This window comes from Pyrgilauda ruficollis, unplaced genomic scaffold (assembly GCF_017590135.1).
Source record: "Pyrgilauda ruficollis isolate IOZ18807 unplaced genomic scaffold, ASM1759013v1 scaffold7, whole genome shotgun sequence".
NCBI classification, from domain to species: Eukaryota; Metazoa; Chordata; class Aves; order Passeriformes; family Passeridae; genus Pyrgilauda; species Pyrgilauda ruficollis.
The window spans coordinates 11,034,141-11,039,125 of record NW_024528821.1 but is presented as its reverse complement, the minus strand read 5'-3'; positions in this window follow the sequence as shown (position 1 = coordinate 11,039,125).

Genomic DNA, 4,985 nt, shown 5'->3' with positions numbered 1-4,985 from the left:
TGGTGTTTCAGAGAAGACATTTTGCTTTGTGTTGATGCACAACTCAAACTTCTAGTTCAACTTTAGTCCCAAGCAAGGCAAAGTAAATATGTCTCTTATTAACTCCATGATATGTAGAGAAGGATGAGGATAAAATAGATTGGGCAAAGGGAGGGGATGGATGAAGAGACTTTTCCTTGCATGAATTTGACACAGCTGACTGTGAGACTGCTGATGTTTCCAAAATGTGATGCGCTGATGCCCTTCTCCCTGCTGAAGTTGGGCTGAGGGACCAGGGCTCAGCTGAGGAAAAGGATGGTGCTGTTTCTGCAGCTGTTAAAACCCATTTAGTGCTGGGGGAGGCAGAGGAAGGCTTGGCTGTGTGGGATGGTCCCTCTGGATGCCTGAACAGGTGTCAGAGGTCTGAGAACTTTTGCTCAAGAGAAAGAATCTGATGGTGATGTGGGGCAGAGACAGCGCTGAGCCGTGTCATGCAGGCCATTTCCTGAGGTTAGTGCTGTTTGGTTTGCTCTCAGCATTGTCCAGCCTCTTGAGAACACAGTTGCTACCAAAGTGCATCGTGTTGCTCTGGAATCAAACCACTGGGGTGAACGAGGCTGCTGGGCTGCTCTGTGCAGGGCAGAATCTGCCTCTCCTGAAAATGAGCCTGGCAGCCAGAGTCAGAGCCACACTGCTCTGTGGCCTGTATATTCCAAAATTCAGTTGAGATGTGGTAAATATTTGGTGTGAGCCAAATCTGAGCACTTAGACTGGGAGGATGGGGCTGCATCAGGGGAGTCCCAGCATGGGTGTGGCAGCCACTCCTCACAAGCAGTCACAAGGAAAACTACACTGCAGGATGGTTTCCTGCTGCTGGGTCAGGCCCCTAACACATCTGTGGGGAAGGAGTGTGTTAATTTTCTCTAGTAAAATTAATTAAATGCATACCTCCCTAGGACAGGGAGAGTCTTCTTTGGGGATGGGACTGAGATACAAACACAGTCAAAGCATCTCTCACACCTTGTCCCTTTGAACAGCTCTTTTTTAGGCAATTTTACTCACTCCTAATAAACCCTGCAGGAGCAGCAGCAAGGTGCAAGGGCTTCTCTTGGTCCTGGCTCAGCAGGTGAATGGCTTTTACTTCCAGCCTCCAGCACAATCCTGGCAGCCACCTTGAGTTTATGTTTTCCCTCTGTTCACCCAGACTCTTGTGCCACAAGCAGAGGAACATCTCCCAAGTAAGCTGTTTTCTGCTGCAGATTTTGGGGAGGTTGGAGAGGAGATAGGATGTTTCCAGTAGGGTGAGAGCAGGATGCTGCATTTCTGGCAGTGCTTTCTGACAAGCCCCAGACTCCCCTCTGAATGTTCACCCGAGCTCACTTTCCTCTAAAAGATAATGGGAGGAACTGTGACAAGTGGCATGTTTATTTCTTTCTAGGGCTATGGCTGCACCACATTTTAATGCAATAAACTGAATTGCAAATCACAAACAAAGTGTGCTGGGGACCCTATTACCAAGCAGTTGCTCTCTAAATGTGTCAGCTTGCAGTGGGGAAGGGACTGAACAACCAGCATGCCTGACAGGGGGTTTTGTGCCCTATGAAGTGTCTTCATCCCCCTTTGCAGGCTGGGCTCTGGTGTGTGCCTGCCCCTGCTTGGGCAGCATTTGATAACCTGTGTTCAAAGCACTCTGCAAACATCTCACCCTTGCAGCAGATCTGATCTCTGTGTTCTAAAGCAATATGTGGATGGGGGGGATGTCTCCTTGCATGTGCTAATGCTCTTGATTGGAGTTGTCTGCTGCTAAGAGCTCTTCCCTGAGTGCCCTCCTGCACCTGGATCCCTAAATTAGGCAGGAGGAAGCAGCACAGCCATACTGGAGCTGACAGCTCTGTATGCTGGGTGGTAACTCCTCCTCTTGCTCCTGGATGTGGCAGGGGCTCACAGGAGCCCCTGTGAGGTGGCTGAGCCGGGGCTGGAGCAGGGGTGGCAGTGACCTGCCCAGGAGTGGGGAGCCTGAGCTGTGTGTGGAGGAGCAACCTGGTGCTGTGGTGGGGCTAAGACCCTTGGAGGCTGGGATGAATGGAAGCAGACATTTGTCTTGTTGAGATGAAAATGCATTAACTGTGGTAAGGGATGGCCTGTCCTGTACCTGTGTCCCCTGACACTGTTGACTTCATGTCTCTGGCTGAATTCAGCAGCCAGGCAAACCACAGCTGGGAGCCCAGCCTTGATGTGGGGCTGGGTGTTCAGTGGTGTTTGTGGTTGGCTTTGAGCCCGTGAGTGCAGAGGGGTGTGCTCTGCCTCAATACCTGCTCTGGCTCAGCTCCCTGTGGGACACCTGGGGATCCAGAGTAGCCCCTCTGCACTGGTGTCACACATCACTGGAGCCAAACTTGTGTGAGGAGGGGACAGGTAGGATGCTGTGAGTGATAGAGTTGCTTTTTCTTCCCAGCCCTTCCACTTGTCAAGCTCCCTCAGGTATTTCAAGTCAGAAAAATGCTTTTTTTAAAAATATTAATCAAACATGGCCTGGCTTTGTCGTTGGAAGAGCTTATAGCTTGTGTTTTTAACTGCTTCTTTGTGAAGCTTAAAATTTGCTTTATTTAGTTTAGAAAATTAATACCCATAGCAGGATGAAGTGATTTGAAGGATTCCTTGAGACAAATGCCTCTTTTCTGCTGCTAATGAGTGTGTGATTGCTCTTTTACTGTGTGTTACCTGGCTTTGCTAGCAGTAATGCATGGTCCTGCAAAAGAAGCTTGAGAAAGGTGTAAGCAGGGTCAATTTGGTCTCCCAAATTATTACCAGATATGTTGGTTGAGTTTTGGGTTTTTTTTTAGCTTTAGCGCTCAGGCTGGGGATCTTCCCTGGACTTGGCTTCTGCAGTTGTTTAAGGCATTGCTACCTGTAGGTCCTGGCTAGGATTTCTGCCCAGTAGCAGGGAGAGCAGAAGGAAACATGCTGGGTCTTCTGGTACTTTATTTGTTGCTTCATGTGGTAACTTCATTTTTGCAAGCTGCTGGGAGGTTTTTCAGACCAAGCTCAAAGATCAAGATGTCAGTAAAACTCTTACAGAGAACCCTTCCTACAAAGGATGTGTCTGAAAGTGGAATAGAACCTGACCAAATAGAATCTCTGAATCTTTGAATTGTTTGGGTAGGAAGGGACCTTAAAGATCATCTTGTTCAAACCCCCTGCTGTAGGCAGGGGCACCTTCCCCCGGACAAGGTTAGTGTTAGACTGTTTAATTACTTGCTGTCACTTGTGTTCCATTTGTTGGTGATTCCCACCAGAGCTGTCTAGCAAAAAAATCCACTAGAACACGTATTTTGACCCTTGAGGGTGACTCACAAAAGTCCTTCAGTGGCTTTGAACTAGAAGGACTTAGCCTTGTTTGTTTTGTATCTTCCCTATGCATCTCTGCTGAGAGGGAGCAAATGGGTCTGTTCCCTTTTAGTGCTCTGCTTGGGGAGATGGTAAAGCTCTTTGACTTTTCCATTACCCATGCTTAAAGGGGGCTTATGGAAAAGAGAGAGACTGGCATTTTACACCAGGAGATAGTGATAGGACAAGGAGGAAATGATTTTAAAGTAAAGAGAGTCGGTTTAGATTAGAAGTTAGGAAGAAATGGTGAGGCGCTGGCCCAGCTGCCCATGAGGAGCTGTGGATGCCTCACCCTCTGCTGTTCTCTGCCTAGCTCTCAGTCCAGCACAGCAGCTGTGCTCAGCACATCTGACCCAAAGGCTTACTTGAGATGGTGTGGTTTGCATTTAAGTTTTGGGAGCAGCCTGGACTGTGTTTTCCCAGCAGTCAGGTGCTTTAGGGAAGACCTTCCACTGTCACGGGCTGTTGCTCTGTTCCAGCCTCAGACACCCACTGCTGCTATTCCCCTGAGATTTCTGTGCTCACAGCAGCATCAGGATGGGGATGGAGGTCACAGGGCTGCAGGAGCTGCTGCTGAGCCGCCCCATGTGGGGAGAACAGGTGTGATGGAGGTGGGAAATGGGAGCAGGAGGCAGCCGAGGGCTGCGGGTGCCCAGGTCTGCAGCAGACGGCGCGCAGCCACAGGGTCCTGCCTGTGCCGGGAGCAGATGGTGCTGGGACTCACAGCCAGCCCCAGCACCAGGTTCAGCACTGCTGGGGCTCACAGGGAAGGGCTGCTCTCACAAGTGTTTGCTGCTGTTTGTGCTCGGCTCTCTCAAGGAGGTGCTTACTGCAGTGTCAGGCTGTGCAGGGACACGAACAGGCTGCTCTGGGGGAGATGAGGTGCTAGCAAATGGTAGGTGGGAAGCACCTTCATGGATATTCTCATCCTGCCAAACACAAGGTTCCTGCCCATCTGAGGTGCTCAGGCAGGGTCTCTTTTCCATTTACCCCCTTGCAGGCCGTGCTTGCTTGGTGGGGCTGTGCCAGAGCAGGTGGCAGAGCCCTGTAGCAAGAGCCTCTCCCCGGGCAGAGCTGCACATCCCTGTGATCTGGGGCAGGATTGCCTCTGGCCCCGTAGCCCCAGGGGAGCAAGAACCACTTTCTTGCCATGGGTGCTTGGGCAGCCTGCAGGGAGGGTTCTGTGGGGGCAGCCCACCCTGACAAGGGCTCAGAGTGGTGGGAGAGGGGATCCTGCCAGAGGAGCTGCTGGTTTGCTAGAAGCCTTCTCCTAAATATGGACATGATTATTTTTAATTTTTTATTTGCTTGCTCTGGAATCCTTTGCATTTTTCCCTTTATCCTGGAGAAAAATCAGCGGTGCCCTGTGTGCATGTGACATGGCTGTGCACAAACTCCCTTTGTGACTTCTTTTTTTCACGGGAGAGAAACACATTCAGGAAAAGCAGGGCCCTGACAACAGGAATCAAGTGTTTCTAAATATGGACATCCTTTTTTGGACTAAAAAGTCTTTTTGTACCATGCATATTTCCCCTGTTAATCATTTCCTTTTGTTCCTTGCAAACTTGGGTCCTCCAATGTTATAGAAGGAATTATAGCTGCTCTGTTTGTAAACTTTT